At 40.5% G+C, this 13,834-nt stretch overlaps 1 protein-coding gene across 1 annotated transcript in view; it reads right to left on the bottom strand.

The window, feature by feature from the left end:
* The window catches only part of RTN4 (reticulon 4), a 63,588-nt gene extending 50,094 nt beyond the window's left edge, over positions 1–13,494 (bottom strand). The window contains exons 1-6 of the mRNA XM_065632573.1: positions 13,355–13,494; positions 7,072–7,137; positions 6,474–6,688; positions 5,801–5,856; positions 906–1,033; positions 502–585 (exon numbers count right to left, since the gene is read on the bottom strand). The gene's annotated coding sequence lies outside the window, so the exon portion shown is untranslated. The remainder of the gene's footprint in view (positions 1–501; positions 586–905; positions 1,034–5,800; positions 5,857–6,473; positions 6,689–7,071; positions 7,138–13,354) is intronic.
* Positions 13,495–13,834: the final 340 nt, after the last annotated feature.

Genomic DNA, 13,834 nt, shown 5'->3' with positions numbered 1-13,834 from the left:
AGAAAAACAGAATTTAGAACTAGCACTTTGGGATTTATTCAACTAAATTGTTTCACCAGAGTTCTTGTAAATTTGGCATTGTGCCCTTGTAATGTTGAACAGATCTCTCTGATGGAGCACATAATGACCTTCCTGAAGCTCATGCAAATGAACTAAGATGGTTAATAGAGACGAACTAAGATGGCAGGTGGTGTCTGCCCTCAGAAACTTATTTCATTCTCTTTATATCTTTGCTTGCAGTTTTGATTTTTACCTAATCCCTGTTCACTTAGACTTTCCATGAGAATAATGACTTCCTTAAAATTTCTTTTCTTCCCAAAATGTCACCTGGCAAATCACTTTCAAAAGACTGCTGCTAAAATAATAAAATCATATAGTGCTTCAACTGTGTAGTGATGATGAGCAGCTTTTTGGCACTACACTCGTAGTAATTTCTTTTACCTAGACTACAATCTAGAGGAGCAACAAGTTAATAAGGCACACAAATATGTGCATACTTACAGGCTGCTCCTGAATTCACATCCATTTTATTTATTCCTTCAGCACACTGCATTCCTTTCAGTGTAAAACTGTTTTGTAAGTATCCTAGGAAAAAAGAATGAAATTAAAACAACAGGCCTATTGATTGCCGTTTCAAATAAATTCTTTCAATGGTGAGAAGACAACCTCCTTGTTCCTATTAGGTAAACCTAGGAACTCCTCTGTTTTGCTCAAGAGCTGTGTGATCACAGACCACATGCAAGCAGTCTCTTCATACGTGGGCATGCTCATGGAACTGATGTGACGGTGAGATGTACCTCTGATCACTCATCTCTTTTCAGCACTTACGTGATGGCCATGCTTACCTTCTATCTCATCTCAGAGGAATCCCCAAATTCAACCCACTTTCAGACAAATCTACTCACCAGATCATCACTGTCATCATGTTGCTGCTCATCTGGCCTGGTTTAGCCCTTCTTAGAGCTTGAAGTTCGTACAGATGTTCAGTAGTTGTATTGAACTTTTTCTTTGAAGCAAAGTGTATTTTATTTTCCTTCAAGAATATAAGAAAATAGAGGCTGTAAGACACCAAGATGTATATGCATTTTATATTAACTAAACTTCATACTTCATCAGAACGTCTATTGTGGCTTTACCGCAAAGTGGGTGATGGTTATGAGCTCTGTGGGCTCAGCCTCTCCGCCCTAAGCTTAGCCCCTTTTTTTTTTTTTCCCCAAATCCATTTTTATGGCTGCCCAGGATGCTGAACTTGTAAAAGTAATTCGTGTACCCCACTGTGGGCTAAGAGGAAGGACAGCTGGGAGCACACAAAAAGGGATGCTAGAACGGACGAGACCTCCAGCTGCTGACCCCCAGAACAGAAAGATCAGCACTGGCAACTGGCACAAGCTCAAACTATTCACTTTAGTTGCCTCAGACTAAAACAGCCCAGGACCGGTTAATTATTACTTCTTCATATAGCATCGATCTAACCGCAACCAAATAAAGATAAACATATTATTCCTAAAAACAGTACAGGATATTATCTCCCATACTGTTCAGAAATAGCAAGTGCTATTTGAACTGCTTGAACAATAAAATCAGGTCCCCCCCCAAATACATAGTATACAATATATTTGTTCCATTTTAGATCATTTTATGGCAACTGAATGACATTTAAATTTTTATTGCATCCCTACCAAAGTGTAATTTTTAGACACACTATGCCAGGGATTTTGTCTTCCTCTCTGCTTGGAAATTTCAGTTCAAGTTACAGATATTTCTTCAGCTTAAGTATTTATGCATTTATAGTTGTGTGTGGCATATATACGTATGTATGTATAAATGCATACACAAAATGTGAACCAAAAAAAGCCAAATGTCCTGTCTCTGGGCTGACCAGCTGTTTGGCTTTAATTAGGTTCATGTTTACCCTAGGGAGTGCTTAGGCCGCCCAGTCAAGTACCACGGCTCACCGTGTTACGAGATGTACTGGCATGTTAAGAAGTCAATTCCTCCTACACACAGTTCACAAGATACAGTACAACAGGTGGATGAAAAACATGTTGCATGGGGGTGTTTTGGAAAAATGAGGCAACAGCAAACCAAAGAGGTCAGTGGAAAAAGATCACTCAGTTTGCTGCCTGCCATTATTGGTTAGCTGTTCCTCTTGCAGATGTTTCGGATTTGCTTGGATTGGAAAGGCAGATCTAGAAGCAAGCAAGGAAACATATACGTGCATTAACAAAAAAAAAAAAAAAAAAAAAAGTAAAAAAATTATCTCTGGTGAGCTAAGAATAGCAACCCACAAAACTAAATTTAGATATAACAGATAGCATATACAGGCACTATGTATTATAGCTAATTGCACACACTCCCGTGAGTTCTCCTCAGTCGTAAGCTTCTAAGGCAAAGACTACATCATCTCCTATTTACACAACATAACACAAGGAACCCACAATCCCGATCACAGCTCCTGTGTGACACAGAGATATTATAAACACCTCCTGACGGGATGGGCATTTTTTCCTTTTTCAATCAGATTTCTCACAGCTCCGCAGACAGGCCGAGCACGTCAGCTGGAAGCTCTGCCGAGCCAGGGGCTGGTAACCCACACTGCCAAAGTTCAGAACAATCATCATGCCCATTAAGTTAACAGCACAATATACAGAATGATTTAATTTCCACGTATTCGGCTTCATGTCAGGCTTCATGTCAGCACATGACTGATTTATGATCCATCCTGAGTATTGGCAGCACACAGGTGTGTGGGATACGTGTACACAATGTTTGTAGCTGTATCACCTGGGGCAACGTCGCATGGGATTTGACAAGACCGGCAGGTTTGGGCTTTGGCAATAGTTGGAGAAGGAGCCCACAAGATTACTGCAAGAGATAACGTTGGGTATTTGTGTTCTCAGCGCTGCTGCACAGGAACGCGGACATTGCCGCAAGCTGCGTGGTACTCTTCCAAAAATAATGGCCATCTCATGTAGCAAGCACGAAGGACGGCTGGCTGGTCCTGGCCCTGGGGCTGATGAAGGCATTTTCTCACCAACGCGGTAGTGAGGCTGGGGGCTCGGGGCTTGGTTATGTGGAGAAGGCTTTGAAATGGCAAATGAGAAAGGTGGGCATTTGTGCGCAGAAAGGGAGAATGCGGGCTGAGCTGCAGGCTCCCGGGGCTGTGCAGCCTGGGCAGGAGGACAGGCCAAGCACTGGCCATCGGCAGCAGCTGGAGAAGAAACAAAGAACAAAATGGAACCTGTTTCCCCGCGTTTTTGAAAGAACGGCCTGTGGGAAGACGTGAGAGGGTTAGGAGAAAAAGAGCAAAATGTGTCGTGAGCCCAATATACAGAAATTGTAAAATGTGAAGACAAAAAGGAAAGGGCAAGAAATCCCCTTTTCTAGGACAAAAATAGATGAGGCAGATAAACACTGAAACATGGAATTTCAGGTTACCTTGCTGCACTGAATGTTTTAATAGTTTGATTCAGTTCTGTTACTTGAAATGAAGATAGAAGAAAGGAAAGGGCATAAAATCCTCCTCATAAGCAGAAAAACAACCAAAAAAATCTGTTGTTCAAACTTGAGCCCTTGTTCCCACAACTTCAGTAATACAGTTTCTATTTGGGATGGTGCACAGCACTGACACCAAAGAAACCAAGAGACGGATTTAGGAGGACCACGCTGTGATCTCAGGCTGACAAAGAACAAGCCAGACAAGGGCTTTGCAAAGTCTAAAAAAATGAAGAAATCTTAAAAGCAATTGTTGTTTATAATATTTTTTAAAGAACTGTATACTAGTTTTTGTGCAACGTGCATTTTTAATGATATCTAGCTTAACTATTAACTGTGTCTTTGAAAATAAGTGAATGTTGCCACCCTCTACATTTTTCAGAAATTAATGGAATGGGATGTACCCATAAAATGATCGTTAACTGCATCCATTATCTTGCCTGCAGATTTCACCTAATCTCTGTACTTGATTCTAAGCTGAAGATTCTCCTGACTAAAGTCCACGTATTTCTAAGAACAAGCCGTTCAGGTATTTCTATTCTAGTTACCACCATACCACAAGAACTGAAATAGCATCAATTAAAATTGTCATTGACCTCTTACAGAGCACTGATATAAGTGCCATTCTCCTGGTGTCCCAGCTGCTTTTTATACAACGGGGTATTTGATTTCCTCTGAACGTTTGATAGAAAGATTAAACTGTCCAATGTTTCCAATTAAAAACAGCTTGTGTTCCACAGTGGATTTAACTACTTCATTAAATCACTCATTATGGATCTTCTCACAGCACCATTTTCAGTTCTTTCCTTCAACCTATACATTTTTCACTTAGGGATCTAATAAAATCATCAGGAAGCTTAAATTTTGTTCATATGCCAAGTATCACGAAGATGTAATTAAAAATCATTACCACTATTCCATCTGCCACTTCTGTGCGTTGTCAGTGCACCTGACTCTTCTGTGTGCAGCGTTCACAAGTCTGCAAATTAACGCAATATGAACAGAGAAAATGTCCGTGTTATCTAAATACCATTTAAACTCCACGTTTCTTTTTCAACACCTCACACTGCTCTCTCTCAACGCCAGGAATCTCTGGTCCAGCGCACAACCAGCGTGCCTTCATGGGAGCGAAACGTTTCTCCTTTCTTCTTGGGAATGTTGCCAATACACTTCCTTGCCTCTTTCGGATGCGCCTGTCCTTCTTCGTATCTATGTTTTGTTCCCTTTAGATCGGCGTAATGTTAGAGCCTTTCTGCTGATGTGTATGCATGCAGAATTAATAGACTTCAGCTACTACAAAAAGATGTTGGCAGGAGTTTTGTTGGCAGCAGACAGAGTAAGCACATAACTCCCTTAGTGGCTTAGTTACCCTGGTTGCCAGCCACATTCAATATTGGCCTCAAGGTGCTTCCTCTTGCCCTTTAAAGCCTTGTGGAATCTCGAGCTGAGCGCTTTCTCCAAGGCAGCGATTCCCTCACCTTCCCCGGTGCCAAAGGTGCTCACCTGAGCCCTCCTTGTCTCACCACAGGTACACAAACATGCCCAGCCAACTAGCAACTCGACTACATCTACTATCTTCTGCAGAACGGTCCCGACTACTGTGATCATCGAAGTTACAGAGGTTGTATTCAAGTTTTTTTGCCCTTTTTTTCCCCCCAAAAAATGCAGGTTTGGCATCCAAAGTTACACTGAAGTCCTTTATTTTCATGTAAATGCTCTATCTGGTTATTATAAACTAAAATACAAATTAAAGTTATCACTCTCGGTCACACTCTTCCTTTAACAAAATAATACTGAGCTTTAAGACATAGGTGATAAACATACACCGATCCTGATGGCATTTTGTATTACTGGATGAAAAGATTAAAAATAGCGAGCTCTCTTTAGTATAAACCAATCCATGTCATCAACCTTTATTTCAATTCAGTAAAACTTTCAATATCATGGTTATACGCAACACATAATTCAAGGTCAGCAGCAATTTCTGATTCTTTTGACCCTTCCGTCCATGAATAAAACCGTAAGCACCCTCATTTGCTTGTAAACCAGCTAACAGGTCTTGATTCTGCAGTGCCTGTTAATGTGTGTTCCTCCTCACAGCCACAACCCGCCCTGTCTAGTATCCAAAACTGCACTTAGTAGCAAAGTATTTGCTGGACTGGACCTAAGAGCAGGATTTATCTAAAAAAGATTTTTACTTCAAGAAAATCAGGTTATATTCTGAAAATAAAACACAATTTAAAACAATTTATAGCCAGCTTTTGTGGGGGAGATGTCTAGATTACGTTAAAGATGTGGTAGTTACCTGAACATCCTTTCTGTCCTGTGACCCCTTCAGCCTTTATGGCACTTGCCTTGACGCTGCCAATAGCAACAAAACATAACAAGTAACAGAGTTGGCACCTATGGTCATAAATGCAGCCGCAAAACAATTGTATGCAAATATGTAGTAACAATTGCATTGCAAAATACTGTTTTAAGTACCAGACTCCAAGTAACTGGAAAGACCGATTAAACAATAGTCAATAAATATGCTCACTAAAATGAAAATTATTTTTCTTTCTTATTTACTTTGCAGGGGATTTGCACATCAGTCCTCTCACAAAAATGGTTTTCAGGGATAAAAATTTTAAACTTCTTTTTAATGAGTGCATACTTCAGCTTCCCACTAAAAGTTCAGCTTTTCCAAATATCACCTCTCGGGGAAAAACTTACAGAGAAACACATAGTCGTGTTGGAATGGAGGGCACAGCTTGCATTTTAAAAATCCTGGTTATACTTAAGGAAGTACTGCCACAGGCCTGCATTGCAGAGGCCTTATTTCTGAGCACTGAAGACAGCATGAAATGAGAAAGCTGACACTGGCCTCTTTTCATCTCACCGCAAAGCCTGGCTCAACTCCAACCCCGCCTCAGTCTAGGGAGTAGTTAACAAGCTACTTGTCAGGAGAAGAAAACAAAATTATTCAGCCACTTTACCTTTCTGGGATCATTTGCCTTGAGGTCCGTTCCACAGTCTTATTCCATGTGCCAGAGCTTTTTGTGACAGTCACAGGTTAACAAAGTAAACGTGATAAAGACCGCAAGCGATCCCTTCGCTGGAATTGCTGCTGCGGGTACACTGGAATTGCCACCAAAAAGCGATCATTTGATCATAGTCGGAGGTGTGGTTTAGTTTGCGCTTGTCAGAGGGTCTGTAGGAGATTTCACAACAGAGAATCAACACTGCTTTTATTTTAGCAACAAGAGCTGTTCAAGTGATGGTATTTAAGGAACGAGGTCACATATTCAAGCTGTTTAGATACAACAGTGTTCAAAGATGTCAGTCAGGCTCCCGGCAGATAAAAAGTGCATCAGTTATCAGCCAGGCATTTCTGGCGCTGGTCTGCTGCTGGCGTTTCATCCAGCAAGGCGTGCAAACTGAACTCCACCCCTGCACACAGAGATGCTTCTGAAGCCCTTTACACCATACAACACAAAGTAGGAATTATTAATACATTTAATTAACACAAGGCTTGATGCGTGTCTCTGAATGCCTACACTTCAATGGTGAAAGAAAAAAAATCAGTGTTCTTACCTGAATCAGTGGGGTTTTTCTGTATTAGGAAAGCTTTCAGTAAGACAGATGTTGTAGCAGGAAATCCTGGGCAAACACACACATTTCAATTACTGTATTGGTGAAATTCATTCAGTAGTCTAAAGTACTGATCTGAATTTATGACTTAATCCAGATATATTTAACTAACATGGAAGATTTGGCCCAAGATTTTTGGCTAATGGCAGAATATAGTTGAGTGTTCTCATGCATCCACAGAAAGCCCAAAATCTACTCCTTTAAGCATCCCACTATGGAAAAAAAAGAGCCAATGGCTGATATGGTCTGAAATTAGCGTGACTGTACCGTCAGTAAAAATTTGCTTGATCACAACCAGACTTAAATTTGATCTTTTGTCAAAAAGATCAGCAAATTCTTGATTATCAAGTGGTCCAAATCTGATTTACCATATGCAATTCAACCGAAATGGATTTTATTTGGCCCACAACCTTTACAATAAATTTCTTCTCAAATGTAGTCAGTTAAAAAAAAAATCTCCCTTATCCTAAATACATGTAGCATGATTGCACAGACAAGTTTATCTGAAAAATTTACATTTTGTCTCCCAACATACCTAAATCCAATTTCTTCTCAATGGTTAGTAAGTGATACGTCCTTTCTCAAAACACATTTTAGAAAGAATATTTGCCACCGAAGTTTTGACAAATATACTTGATATGTGTTTAAATTATTATTTCTGTTACAATAAAGCCAAAAATTTGGCATTATAATAACTCCTCTGAAGAATTTACTGACCAAGGCTCTATGTTGAAAATACTGATATGTATAAGTTCAATAAAAGTATTCACATAAATAATTGATGTGTACAAATGTTGCAGACTTCAGCCAAAAAGATGATAGCGCTCAGTATGAAACCACTGGAATTGTCTTTGAGACATGCAGGATAAACCAGGCTGGCAGGCAGCGATCTGTATTAATTTTTTATGAAACAGTTTATGCCAAATATATTTCCTCTGACTTCATAAACAGAAAACAATTTCTTTCCAGTCTCACACATCTAGCTGATACTTACATCAGGCTTTAGTAATTTACATCATTCAAAGATCTCAAGACTGGGTCTCTGCACTGGTAAATATTTCAATAAATCTTATTATTAAGTTTCTAGCTTCCCCTAAATTGTATTCTACTGTTTGTGTATTAAGCAACAAGATCGTGACATTGATAAAAAATATTTACAACCTAGTTTGATTTACATTGCTTTGTGTTTACACAGAAGCCAAAAATATTCCACAAGCCTCACCTGTCCATGTGAATTTTCCTCAAGGCAGTGAGGCTGCCCTGCTTCACAGCAATACTGGGGTGCATACACAGAGGACCTGAATTGCAGGAATTAACCCTGAGAACTCGCTGAAGCGCAAGCTCCCATTATTTTTGTTCAACCCCAAGGGACTGTAGAACTAGCCCTAGTACGATACCAGAAATCCAAGGATATTGAACCGTAAGTGAAAGACATCATAACTTCAGACTTTTCCAAATGTGACCTTATTTAATATTTGTTATGTTAAAGGGGAACAGAAGATGGATGGGTAAAATCCTTTAATGGGACTTGATTCACAGCAGTCAGGCACACTGCATGATATAATCCTTGAATTCAAAAGATCTTTAAGCATAAAAATATTAAGCAGCAAGGCAAGCAGACAATTATTTCACTAAAGCCTGACCAAATAAAATTAACAATTCAGTAACTATTACTTCCACACTTTAACCTGGACAGCAACCATTGAACTGTAAGACATTTGGATTTATCTCTAGACAGAAAGAAATGTGCAATATCCAGCCATAGAAATGATCAGGGAAAGTATCGCCATAGAAAATGCAAGTACTGAGGGGAGCAGCCCGTGTGTAAACTGAGACAGTTAACACTGAATATTTTCTGTTTGAAAAAAAAATCTTTTCACTGACTTTACTAAAATGATTCTTGTTCATTTCTGCGCTGTGTGCATCATTCTTTTCTTCCTCTACCAATAGTGGACACAGATAATTTTTGTCCTTTCCTTGTTCCAAAATGAAATTAGAGCCTGTGTGAGAAAGACCGACTTTTCTTCCCGGGAACTGTCACCTTGCTCTTTGGGCACTGCTCGTCTCCTTTGTGCAGCTGTGTGTGCGGTCTGCGTACCTGAGCCTGCCCCAAAACCAAATTATGAAAGAAGAAAACCCATTGCTAGCTACTGGAAATATCTTTCCAACAGACAAACCTGATCGAAATATAGTCTCCCTAGACAGTAAGTTGAATAACAGTGAGTCAGTCCTTCAGTTAATGTGAGCTGTCGTGATGACTCTTTTTTTTACAAGCACGGTGGCATTACACTGAAGATCCGTGCTGAGATATGACAGGTTAGAGGTGACAAAAGCTCGGTTTCTTAGAGTCACCCAAGCCACAGAATTGTACCAGTGCTGGAAATGTGATTTTCAAGTTCAAACGGGACCACCTAATCACACAGCACCAAAGCTACATTCATAAGGATTCTGAGGAGCTTTATTTTTTTTCAAAGTTTTTGACCAAAAGTCTCTTGTCTGTACAATACAATAAACATCTCAATAACCACTCAAACAAATGAAATATATCTTTAAGTTGTCCATTAAGCAACTTTCAACCAAGGTAATTTACTTCCATTATAACCAATTAGTAAGGTACTAAGAGCATTTTACCACTTCATTATTTCATGTCATCAAAATGCTGGGTGATCCACCATGTTCAACTGCTTCATTTCATGGCTCAACAAAAGCTCTCACAGTCATTTTACATATCTGATTCAGAAAATCTGCCATTGCTTCTAACAGATGGAGATCAAATAGAAATGAATGATTGAGTCTATTTCAGTTATTTACCAGACATAATACCAATTACATGTGTTTCTAATTTTCCGTTAATTGAAGTACATGACAATTGTGCTACACGCTGTACTTATTTTGGCCAGATCCTCAGCTACAATAAACCAGCAAACCTCAATTATGTTAATTTATGTAATTTAGGCAAACCTATGTTAATACGCTTGTTTCTGGTGGAGAAGCAGAACCGCTAACTGTAAATGCAAACAGAGCAAAGTCCAGAAGAATGAGCCTGGAACAGCCTCTTCATTCCTCTGCTATTATTGGGCAGACATCACACAACAACTTTGAAAAGAAATACCCCAAAACTGGAACGCGTTGTCATCTTTCAGTCAGCTCCAGCATCTCTTACCTCACAAACCATCCTTCCAGCTGGAGCTTTGGCCAGCACATCTCTGGCAAGGGTGTGAGGGAGCTGAGTCAGCCCCATCAGCCCGTGATGCTGCGGAGCCCTGATTCTCTCAATAAATACTCCTGCCTTCTTTTTGTTTCTTTTCTTTACACGGAAGTAGTCAAATTCTTTGGTAAGATCATACATCCAAATCCTCAAAATGAAAACTTTCTAAAAGCAACTTCTGACCTGACTTTAAGACTCTCTGCCTTCATTCCTCCCCTGCGACATCGTGTATGCCAAGCTCTCTGCAAACAGAGTGCAAATGCGGGACACCAGCGAACTTACTCCACAGAGTTTTCCTTGAAGCTGGAATTACTTGCTAAGGCTGAAGGATAAACTCAAATTTTACATTTCTTAGCCTTATCAACAACAAAGCTGTTTCTTGTGCGTACTCTAGATCATGAATATCTGGAAATCTGAAGCCTTCTAAAAATGCAGAGGGTGGACTAAAACGATGTAGAAAACATGAGGGTTTGCAGTCTCTTCCCTCTCCATGAGGTTTACACAGCGTGTCTGGTTGTGCACAGATGCAGGGAGTCATGAGGGCTGCAGAAACGAAGCGTCCACAGCCTGGCAGGTCACAAGCGATGAAGCTCAACCTGTCTCGTTGTCGCCTTGGGGATGAACAGCATTGGGGCCATTTTTTCCCAGAGACACCCCAGGAGGAATTCTCACTTGGAAACTCAAAGGTCTCCTTGTCTTGGTCTCACACACACAAAGGTCTTGGTCTCACACGGTCACGGTGCAAGAGCTGAGCACAAACCCTATCGATAATGACTAATCATCTAAAAACATAGCCTGCTGATTTTCCCAGTGAAACGCAGCAGCTACAGAAAATCCATTTACAGCCTGTCAAGGATGGGTGAAAGAAAGAAAGGAAAATCACAAAGGAACTAATTCTTCATCTTTTTTCTTTTTTAGTCATTAGTCAGAGCCCATTAAGCCCGGCTACGAGTCCCCTATTAAGGACAGAAGACCCCTGCAGATATAATGGGGAATGTGAACGTGAGCCTGTGCGCTGCCATCTGCTGCCACCAGCTTACGGTGACAATGCTTCATTACCGGGAACGTCTTCCATCAGGGACCCTGAGCCAGCTGTGCCCTCTTGGTTTGAGTCGCGCGATGTGTGACTGCAGCAATACAAATACAGCCAGCCCATTACTCTCAGGTTGTCTGACTAAGCAGCTTCTGGCTGAGAAAATGTTCTGTTATTTCACCACCGGGACCAAACTTTGATTTCAGATGTAATCCTGCAGTCTTAGCGTTTCCTAGTTAGGGCTACCCTTCTAAAAACCCAAGGACAGACTTGGCCCTTCCTGGGTAAATGCTGGTGAACGGCTCAGAAAGGAAGCAACTAAGCCACTTTTTTTCATCCTGAGACGTAATGAATGGATGATAGGACGTAAGAAGTGGACAGAAGATGTTGAAGATACTACAGGATCAAATTCTACTCTCAGTAAAACATCCATTAGCTAGAGAAATTCTGCAAGAATTTACTGAATCTACTACCAAAGTTACTTGTCTTTCCAAGGGTATGGACAGATATTCAGTAACTCTGAGTCAGGGACTCCTGGTTAAGACTGTACAATACAGGGTGTTTCAAAAAGAAGGACCACATTGGAAATCACTGTATCTCTGCAACTATGAGCCACTCATGAACGAAACTCTGACAGTCTGTACAGCAGGTGGAGGGAACATAGAGCATTTAAAAAAATGTTACTAAAACTCGATAACTCATTAACCCGTTGGTAAATTTTTGTGTAATTGTAACATGTTGGGTCCATCTTTTGGAAGATAACAGTAATCCCACGTGCTGTAATTTTAGTACAATATTGACTGATGCTTTGAAACATAATTCATAATGATAGCTTTTTATTTACTACTTAAAAATATGCGAGTCAAGTCTTCAGAAAATCTTCCTTACAGAAAATACACGAACTGCAGAAAGGCTGCCTGTCAGGGTGGTAAATCTTGTGCCAAAAAGTACGTCACTTTTTGTGTGCATGAAAATAATGCGGCAAACTCCTGTAGGCTGCCCACAGATATCTCCCTCTTTACATTCTGCACACGCTCAGCACGATAGTGCAGGAGATGTTTTTGTTTACAGATGACAGGGTTTCTCAGCAACGTAAGAATGTGAAGTAGAAACAGCATGTGTCAATAAGAACAAAGCAAGAAGTCAGTCTTGGTTTCCTTTTGCAATCTGGTGGTTTTCCATTCATGCGTTTCCCCTACCTATGCTTTTTGCCTGCAGATTACCCAACAACGTCCAGAGCTCGTCTCAGGTGCACTCCTGCCGCGTACACAAAAATGCCCCCAAAGAAAAGAGGAAATAAAGGGCAGAAACGTAAGTATATAGACAAAATGCTTCTGCCTCACATGCAACTACATAATACACACAAACTGATCTAGGTCCTAGTCTATATTATTGGGAAAATCTCAGACCGGAGGCAGTTTTCGGTCCACTGATAAGCAGAACTGCAGCTTCTTAGCTTAGCTCTAATATTCATCCCAGCTGGATATTATGGCTGCTTCTGAGTAATCATACTGGTTTCACCTGACCCAAGAGTGAGTAGGTTAAAAAGTAACGAGCAGTTTTAAAGTTCTGGGAATATGTATACTAGAAAGCCATTTAAACCTCCTTTTTTCTTTTATTTTTTTTTTTTTTTTAAATTATAATTGCATATGTCTTGGAGTAGAACCATGGGTCTCTTTGGCCACATCTAACTGCAAATAACATTCCTCAGTACTGATGTCACCATATTAATTAGCTTTTAAATGCAGCCCCTGAAGTGTCACTGAGAGCTGCTTCTTCACCGTCACTGAAATTAATTATCTTTTGCATCAAGCCTCAAACTGATGGGCAATGAGGTGAACCACAACAGAAAATGGCCCCATGTAGCCAACACCAAAGCACGCTCTGTTATTAATATAGCCCCTCTTCAGCCTCGGGGAAGCAAGAGCTCCTTGAGACTCAGCAGCTTTTGGGGTCCAGCAAGCATCTAAACCGGATTCACTTACCTGCTCTGGCTTTGTTTGCAGAAGTTGAAACCAAGTGGAAAACAATACCAACAAAAACTCCTCGCCGTTCAGTTTGATTTGTCCTCTAACGGCTTATCTTGGGGGAGGAAAGAAACCTGTTGCTGGACACCCTTCGCGCCTTCACAAAAGGATTACAAAAGAAGGAAAGAAGTCATGGCTCAGTTTCACTATTCCCAGCAGGCTAATGTCCTGCATACTGTCAATCCAGCCCTGAATATTTATATCACTACCAGTCAACAGACTGTGTTCTTTCACAAACTGCCAGCCAAAGTGATTTCTCACAGCCAAGCAGCTGCTATTCTTCTCCGTCCTTTCCAAGGGCTCAACTTCACAGTCACTAGATAGGGAAAGATCAGGCTAAACAAGGGGAAAATTCACATGTTGTTCTTAAGTCTCAAAAGAAAAGAGCAGATGTTCATCCACAGTCACAAGGATCAGAGGCACCAGAAGTAACCAATT

Source organism: Caloenas nicobarica, chromosome 3 (genome assembly GCF_036013445.1).
Source record: "Caloenas nicobarica isolate bCalNic1 chromosome 3, bCalNic1.hap1, whole genome shotgun sequence".
Taxonomy (NCBI): Eukaryota; Metazoa; Chordata; class Aves; order Columbiformes; family Columbidae; genus Caloenas; species Caloenas nicobarica.
This window is presented reverse-complemented; position numbering and strand designations above follow the sequence as displayed.